The sequence below is a fragment of the Periplaneta americana genome, chromosome 6 (genome assembly GCF_040183065.1).
Source record: "Periplaneta americana isolate PAMFEO1 chromosome 6, P.americana_PAMFEO1_priV1, whole genome shotgun sequence".
NCBI lineage: Eukaryota > Metazoa > Arthropoda > Insecta > Blattodea > Blattidae > Periplaneta > Periplaneta americana.
In genome coordinates, this window is record NC_091122.1 from 121,154,789 (window position 1) to 121,164,585 (window position 9,797).

At 35.2% G+C, this 9,797-nt stretch overlaps 1 long non-coding RNA gene across 1 annotated transcript; it reads right to left on the reverse strand.

Moving 5' to 3' along the window:
• Nucleotides 1–5,206: 5,206 nt before the first annotated feature.
• Nucleotides 5,207–9,585, reverse strand: LOC138701684 (uncharacterized). Its single transcript, XR_011332663.1, has 3 exons — nt 8,947–9,585; nt 8,647–8,759; nt 5,207–8,536 (listed from the first exon to the last, which is right to left on the reverse strand). It is a non-coding gene; the product is annotated as an uncharacterized lncRNA (long non-coding RNA).
• Between the last annotated feature and the right edge of the window lie 212 nt (nt 9,586–9,797).

Below are 9,797 nucleotides of genomic sequence, written 5' to 3' on the forward strand. Positions count from 1 at the left end.
AATCTACGTTTCACTCTGTGAAAAGATTAGACTTTAATAAACAAAATTTGATAACACAATCTCAGGGGAAGAAATGGAACTCCCTGCATCAAAATCCACAGTTAATTCCCGATTTACCACAAAAATCATCTGTAGCTGCATTTAGATTGGCAACAGGCCATGATTGTTTGGCCAAACACCTGCATAGAATTGGAATATATCAGTCCCCTAACTGCCCATTGTGCAACTCAAACCAAGAAATGGATTCGGAACACCTCGAAATCTGTGCTTCAGTGGATGGCCATGATAATATCTTTGAAAAATATTGGAGTGCAAGAGGTCAAATGACTTTGTTGTCAAACGCCTGGCATTAGAAAACAACAACAAAACTAAACGACATATAGAAGGTTACCAGATTTTTTTTTTTTTTTTTTTTTTTTTTCCCCACAATTTTTGGGGACAGATATAAACATTTTTTTCTTCCAATAAGAGCAAATTTTTTTAAGCATGACTTCTCTATGTCCCAATTTTTCAGCAAATTCCTGACAGGTCATGTTGAAGTTGGTGAAGATAGCAAGCATGGCATGACCAGTTTCTAAACTGATTCTGTATTTTTGGGATGTCCACATCATATTCATTGAAGGAATTCTCCACTGAAGCATTACTTCCAGGACACAGAGAAAGTTCAATCAACTTCTGGAGTTGTGCACAGGGAATCATCTTCTCATAAAAAAAATTTTAAAAAGCCAGTCCAATCTGAAGTTACATATTACTTCAAGCAAGAAATTTCATCAAAGAAATTATCTTCATCCAGGACAAATCCATTTGGGTCATTCCATATAAAATTTTAAGTTTTGTAACATCAAGTTCTGGATTTTTCCAATATTCTAGTAAACGAATGTCATAATAATAAATAGTTAAATGGCCTAATATGAACCTCATATCATCAATGGTTGAAAGGTAATGAAGGGTGAAATATTCGGGGAGTTGATATGTAGACTATTGTTAAAAATATTATTAAAATGACATGCTTCATTGTATCAACGTAAAAATTGTCCCAATACAATGGTGACTACATATATATTTACACTTACTTTTGAGTTATTATCGATTTTTACTTCGAGTATGTATTAAAACTTACAGTAAAATAAAGAAATTATAATATTTTCAAATCGAATATTTTTTTATTCTATGTTATATTTTTTACGGTGAGACAAACAATTTTCTTATCGATTTCAAAAAAAAATTATGATGTCACTTCTAAAACTTTGGAAAATATTAAATAAACTAGAATTGGAAATCTTGCTGTTAAGGTTCATAGTCGCATGCCATGTATTACGTCACGTGCTGTTATCAGAGATCCACACGCGTGCTTAGGCTCGGTGCACACAGGAAGAGACCGACTCGAGGATTAAGTTAAATAGGTAGGCAGGCACATAGGAAGAGACGCTTGTCTCAGGCTCTCAGAGACTGTCTGAGGGAAAACAATGAAGATGCCTGGAATTATGTCTCGTCTCGAGGAAACTGGAGACAGTCCAGTGTCTGCATGCGCGTATTTCTGCTTTCATTATTTCGTATTATAATTATCAGCGTTGTCGAGTATTGGGAGGCGATTCAGATTAATTTGAATTCAGTGTCTTTGTCTTGCACCAGTACTACAGTGGAATTAGATACAGAGTTGTTATTCTGCTTCAGACAAGACCTGCAATGTACAATTATTTGAGTTTAAATTAAAAGAACATGCTAAAAGAGATACTATTGACTGGCTTTGGGAAGAAATATCTCATGAAATGATTGCTTCAGGTATACAGTAACATTATTATTGCTACTATTATAGTATTATCATTATATTTTTACAATTAACAATTAAAAGACTGTCTAAACACAAATAACATAAACAATTAATGGCATAGAATGACAAAATATAAATGTATCGTGTTTAATAGTATACGTAATTATACTCATTCCAGAAGAGCTGTTCTATTTTGCCATTATTGCTGTTGAAGTGAATACTGCATGTTCGCGATATTGTGGTGAACTAATCACTACATAAGTTCTGCAATAAAAACCAATAAATATAAATTCTTCAAGAACCACCGAGATCATGACATCACTTTTAAGTTTATATTTGGGAGTTAAGGAAGTCCACATATATGTTACGAACAGTGCCTTAGTGATTGACATGACTGCCAGATGTTATGACATCCGCTCTAATATCTTTCACGTGGGGATTTGTTTTCTTGGACTGTGTTAATCTCAGCGCAACTTTTCCCATTCAATTTAGAGGGTGATTTTGTTCTGTTCTGTCATTGTAAGTTGTAAGTGTTCAATATGCCTAAATTAAAGACGAAAAGTTGGAGTTATCTGTAGTGTTGTAGAAGTAGTTACAAATCTAAATCCTCAAAGATTTGCCAGCCTCAAGACTGTTCCCGGAACAAGAAGTGTTCACTGTGTGGTTCCAGTTAATGGAATGTTAGCAATAAAACCCTATTCTGCTTCACCAGAAGTACCGAAACTAGTTGAAGTCAGACGTGTGACTTGCACCGGTCGTCAACGCGGAGACATTTCTTGCAGTGGCCAGCAGCAGTGACGGCTCATGGCGCAGCGGCATAGATCACCCTTTACGCGGTGAGTTGTTTTAATTTATAACTTCCTTACGTTTGAAGACCCCATTATGAAAATTTGACAGACTAATGAAAATGCTCTGTAAATTATCATATATTTTTTTTATGCGAATTGAAATATTCGATTTAATGTAATAGCGTTTTCTAAAATGTATTTTTAAATTTCTTTAAACACAAATTTCAGAGCTGCACTGAATTGTAGTATCATAATAACCTCTTTTTTAAGCTATCTAAAGATATCTTTAAAAAATTTTTTGTAATTATTCTTATGGTCAGAAAACACATTGAAAATATGCCTATGTGCTCAAATCAAATTATTTTAACTGCCCATAACATTTAAACGGTAGGTGCCGCAAACATAATTTTGTACATGATTAATATATATATATATATATATATATATATATATATATATAACATAAAGAGTTGAATGTGCAATTTTTAACAAATTTGGAGATATCAATGTTTTGCGTCATACTGTTGTTTTGCATGGAATTACCCATTTATATTTGAAGAAAAATAATGAACTGTTTCTTCAAAGCTTTCTCTTTCTAGAAGAAGTCTCAGCAATAAGTACATTTCAAATATATCTTTTCTTGTGAATGATTAAGACAGGCACTGGGATATTCAACGACATTTTGCTTACAATTCGTGAGAGACACTGAGAATTCTGTTGTGAAATAAGAGCCACTTCCTCTAAAGATGCCAAAAGTTGCTTAATTATGGTAGAATAAATGTTTCTACTTTCCTGTAGTTCAGTTTTTTATTACTCGACTGCATTTACGTCCTCACCTTCAGTTTTGATTATGGAATCATGATTAGTTTAGTTGGTTATTTAACGACGCTGTATCAACTACGAGGTTCTTTAGCGTCGATGAGATTGGTGATAGCGAGATGGTATTTGGCGAGATGAGGCCGAGGATTCTCCATAGATTACCTGGAATTCATCTTACGGTTGGGGAAAACCTCGGTAAAAACCCAACCAGGTAATCAGCCCAAGCGGGGATCGAACCTGCGCCCGAGCGCAACTTCAGACTGGCAGGCAAGCACCTTAACCGACTGAGCCACGCTGGTGGCTATGGAATCATGATAATGTGGCAAAGTTGCATTAGCAAAATTCATCCACAGCAATGTGCAAGGATCATTAAGTGCAAGGATCATTAAATCATACCAATAATTAACAATGGCAATCCGGGGATATGTGGAAAAAAAAAATTAAATCCAGGAACAGAAAGCAAAATTCTGGGATTGTCCTCAGGAAACGAGAACATCTGGCAACCTTAACATGTAGGAAAAATATATCAGAAGTTATTTTTCTATTCTGCATCACATATTGAAATTTGATGAACTTAGAATTAAATTTGACTAAAACTAAGGCTGCCCAAAAATACTAAAAAGTAATAATTGAAAATGTATTATTAAAAAACTAGGAAAGCAATTACTTTCAAATATTCAATACAATGTCAATGGGAACACACTGCGAAAATTTGGTTGAAATCTGTAAAACAGAAAAAAAAAAGTTTTGAAAATTACCAGTGTCTCCCCTTAATAAGTTGCAGCGTGTTTGAGTTAATGCAGAGACTCTGAAACAGAACATTTTTTTTGTCTATGCATTCTTGAACGCAGCATGTGATTCACCTAAATTACGATAGTATCTGTTATGTCTCTTCAGGGGTGTGATGCCCAAATCATTACTTTGTTTCAGTGGTAGTAAACTTGCTCCTCATATCAATTTACAAGACAAGCGCCATCAGCACCAAACGTAAACATTAACAAACCGAAGTTCGAGTATTTTTCTCTCTTATTTTAATTGGTCTGTGTCTGAAAGAAAGGATAAAGGTCTAATAATCTTAATATTTTAATTTCTTACGTATGTAGTTGATACAGCTTCATGAGAGGACTAGTTATTCAGTACAGACCCAGAAACAAAATTTGGGCCACCTAATTTTACTAAGTTCCAGATACAACGCATTGCGCATGTGCAGTAAACAAGAGCACCTATATGTTTGCTACTTGTGGACAGTCTTGCGAAACTTGTTGCCCACATAGGGGAGAACTGCTACCATGACTGTTCATTGTTTAATTCGGTATCTGTATATACGGGTAACGGTCCGTTTTAGGATTGCCATGCTCAAAAGATGAGCGGAGTACATATTAATCCGCAGAACGAGATGCGACAAGACGAAATGAGAATATGCGGTCTGTCTTCACACTCTAATGCTATTTGTTCGTACAGCGTTTTCGACAGTTTGCAACTGTCATGAGCATGCACACTTGGCATTTACGAGCAGAAAAGTCGATGTGCACATGCTCATGACAGTTGGAAACTGTCGGAAACTGTTGTACGAACAGAACTTATCTATGAGTATTCATTTACTGTAGCTAACTGCGCGTTTTCTCTACAAAATTTATTCAGAATTCCTTGATTTAACTTAGGGAATACGTACAAACTACTAAAATTGAGCGGAAAGCAATAACAAACAAGTCTAACGCCTGCGAAGGATAAAATATAGTGGAACACTATCTCCACCATCACTATACATGACGAAACATGGTTAATCCACATGCCGTTAAAATATAATAATGATAAATTCTGCCAGATGTTCACTGTAGTGCATACAAAAATCATTTCTGTCCTCTTCCCTTTTCTCACACTACCGGTAATGAGTTTACGACAATGAAATAACTTCAAATTCCAATTTTATGTCCGTAAATATTACGAGTTGTAGGTTATGTTTTGTTAGATGAGGATATAGTTAAGTTACGTAAGTACGAGGAATGTGACAAGGTTAGAGTGGGTTAGATGAGGGAATAGCTAAGTGACAGAAAATCGAGGACTCTGGCAAGGTTAGAGTTGTTTATTACTGCTTTCCGCTCAATTTTAATAGTTTGTACATATTCCTCAAGTCAAATCAATGAGTTCTGAATAGATTTTGTCGAGAAAACGTGCCGTCAGCTGCAGTAAATAATAATAAATGTGAGGATTTGAGTATGTTTGCATGCTTTAATCCCTAGTTCAAAATCATATGCTACTGTTATTTACATGTGTTTCAAAAGATTTACAATCAAACGATAGGATTTTATAGTGCATATTTTCGTTGTTTGTAGATATAAATACATATTTGTTGGTTTTTATCAATCGGTCCTAAAAATAATGTAAAAAAAAAATAGAAAATTGCAATGTGAAATTGAGGCAGTGTAGCCAATTTTCAATTTTATTAAACTTATTGCAATCTGACAAAACACAAATGATGCTACCACAGTGAATAAGTACTGTTATTAAGCTCATTGTTCTGGACATATATAAAGTTGTACCCACCGCTTTTGGTGCACTTTGAATATCTCTAACTCGTTTATGCTTCTCAACACTATCGACATCTATGAGCCATACTGGTGTAGGATAGGGACGAGACTACCCTCCCAATGCCCCCCCCCCCAAAAAAAAAGAAGAGAAAAAGAGAGAAAGAAAGGAAGAAACCTTTCAGTTTTTTATTTCCCTATTCTTATAAAAATATTATTTTCGACAACAGAAAATTTGGAGAAATATGTAGCATAGTTTATTGCTTCTCCAATTTTACAGATCTTGACGTTTCTTGTGTACAATAGCATAACTTTATCGCCTTATTTGTAAATGTATAATGTAGTTGTTCACTCCAATTTCAATGCAAATTTAAAAAAGTATAAGAGATAATATTCTGTAGGTATTAATTACGCGAACGGTAAATTAAAGTAAACTGTTTAAAATAGAATAGTGCATATTTTATTGTTTTTAATGCCTGTATTCTGATTTTTAAGGGCATGCATGCATATTTTGCCACTTTTTAATGCATATCCTTCGGCTCTATAATAATTACGGTACCATCAAACAGGGATACTTTGACCAATTTTTGAAGAAAATTAAAATGTTCAGAGAATTCTGGAGATTCTTATTCCATATTTTAGTCTTTATGTTGGGCATATGGTTGTTATAACTAAAGGTAGTACTGTATTTCATTCTGAAACTCTCATGAGCAGTCATTCTGGTATTTATGACCTGGTCAAAGTATCCTTTCATTTGGGATTCATTGACTATCTAAAAACTTATTTCAAGAAAGAGAATAAAAATGAGTTATCTGAGAAATATATTACATTATCAATGCATTTTAACAAGTAAAACATTATGACACATACTATCAAGACTCAAAATTACAATATTATTATATAAATCATGCAACATATTCAATATTAATAATATCAGAACAAAAATGCAAAAAATAAAAAAGGATAAAATTTAACTGACAAGTTGAGGCCTATATAATGTCCATGACATAATGTTATTAAGTTTTGATTCAGTTAAGATTGTACTGTTCAGTCTTCTCTGGAATAAATTGGAAAACTCACTTAAGATGATCAGGGTTATGCAGTCGCCGTTCCACCTGAGTAAGATCAATGGGAGCATTGTCTGCTTTAAAGAAGCAATGTCACATTTCTTGAATCCACTAATGATGTCAGAAACACCATCTTGATACACGTTTTCGTGGAGGGATTTCAGCAATTTGGAAAAAATTTCTTTTGACAGTATCTGGGATCTTTTCTGATTGGATCCTTTCCGTTGATGTAATGTTTTCCGCCAATATTTAATTGGTGCATAGAAGAAAATTCCAGATGCTGAGTTATATGCGTAGTGTTTAGGGCAGTGGTCGTCAGCACAGAGCACCCTGGGGCTAGCGTCTCTTACCCGTGGACAACACAGTGTACCATGGTGCACTCGTAGCTGCTAGTGGGTATGCTCTCTACCTCTCCCTGCTGCACAACAGGGCACATGGAACAGCTCCGCTTACCCTTTGTACATTTTAGCGAGTGCTGACGACCACTGGTTTAGGGGAATACAAACGAAACAAAACATTATTTGTTTCTGCCAGTGATATTATATCAGGAGTGAAATGGCCTGACAAATTATCTCCAATGAGAACAATTCGCCCATCAAAGTTTCTGGTGTGTGGCAGGATCAAATTCTTAAACTAATCCTTAAACACTACGGAATCAAACCAACCACTCAGATTCCTATTAGGCCTGTATCTTGTGAATGGTGGACCTCCTTCCATCCAAGTCTGCCATAGGTGCCCTGACTTATAGACAACATAAAGTGGTAACAGCTTGCCTGCAGCAGAGGTACAGTAGCCTATATAAGAGATATACTGGTCTTGGACGATTCTTTTATGCGTTCTGCATATTTGACTCCTCATTTGAAGATGCATCTTTCACAGCAGGGTCGTGTGCAAGATTTGTTTCATCATAATTGAATATTCTCTCTGGAGGCACACTAACAAGCTCTTCACTAGTATTATTTTCATGTAGGGTTTCCTGCAGATGGTTGAAATATCAATCATGACTTAAGGTGTTACAGCAGCTTTCGATTTCTTCAGATTTTAGCAGAATCTTTGTGATAAGTCCCTTTTGTGTTTCTGAAGACAGCGCCATGTCCACTCACTGCTTGGAAAGTTATGCCCAAACTGAGGAATGGTTCGACCACAGTTATCAAGGTACATTTTTGCAGGGGCGTATACTGGTTAAAGGGTTTGGGCTACCGCTGACCCTATTATTACACAAAATATATCTAATTATTACTTTAATTTTAATTACTATGGTAAAACTAATAATACAAAATTATTACATTATGTTATATTATAAACTTTTTCTTTTGTAATTTCCTTGGGCTACCGCCGGTAGCCCGCAACATACGCCCCTGCATTTTTGCAAGATATCGCAAGTCATGATTGTCAAAAGAAAATCCCACTGAGCAACAGTAAGCACATGACGAGCCATGGATCTCTCTTCTATTTAAAAAAATACCAAAGGGCGTCCAACTGTGCCTCCATCCTTTTTTATTTCGTTGATGAGAATCTCTTTGGCAATTTTATAGTATTTTGATGCTTTTGTGATTGACATGTGACCTAGAAAAGATGAAGGGAACATAGCTTTGAATAAATATATATAATGTTCCTATAAAATATTTATTTAACATGATCAGTCTCACTTTTTCAGTTTGTTATAATAGGTTTACCTTTATTAATATCTGAGATTGCAGCATCAAGATTTTTTTGTGTATACTGTGCATAACTGCGAGACGCAGGGGCCAGGTTTAAATCTGTATCCGTCCCATATTAATGTATTAACCTAGAAGAAGAAAGAAATAATACATTAGATATAACTTTGACTGATAGGGATACCTTGACCATCCAGTCAAAGTAGCCACATAACCTTAAAAAAATGTACATGCATAAGTTTAATTTAAAAATAACAGTGAAAAATTGTATATAAAATTTACATCTAGCTGAGGGAAAGCAATAATTTCTGTACTTACCTGACACAGATACACAGCTGGATGACTTCTTGTTTCTTGGCGACAGATGGATTTTTTTCATATAATATTTTTCATGCCTGAATCGTATGCCACATGGTTCACTACAAGTGACATCTGTGTGAAGATCAATAGTTGCTGTGTTCTGCCATCTAGAGGATTATACTAAAACTTCTACAGCAAAAAAAGTCGGCTACATTGGTTTTCAAGGATATAGCATATGCCTAAAAACATTATATGGATTTTGATCAAAGTTTCCCTGATAGTCAAAGTATCCCCATTTGACTGTACCCATCGAAGTCAATGACACTGCTACCTATCAATGCCCACAATCCATCCCTGTGATATGACGTGAGTTACCTCCTACAGCAGTTATGATTATGCATATATTTTCTACTTCCCCCAGGATTTCAAAAATGCCTTTGCGTTATAATTTCATTGCTGTATACCACAGGTATTAATGAACAGCATGTGGAACTTGGTTGATCTCGAAGTCGTGACCTCATGTCTGATCTCTCCGTAAAAGACATGCAGTGTGAGCCATTCGTTGTCACATTTGAGAAATATTTTCATTTTTTTCCTGTACGATTGTTATAGTGAGTCCTTATAGGCCAGTTTCTGTCAGATGCTTTTCCAATTCACTGCCAGCTAAAGCAAGGAGTTGCAACATCACTTTTACTTTTTGACCTTGTTCTAGAATATACCATTAGAAATCTCCAGGATAACAGAAAGGGTTTGGAAATGAATGGGTTACATCAGCTGCTTGTCTATGCAGATGACGTGAATATGTTAGGAGAAAATTCACAAATTATTAGGGAAAACACGGGAATTTTACTTGAAGCAAGTAGAGAGAT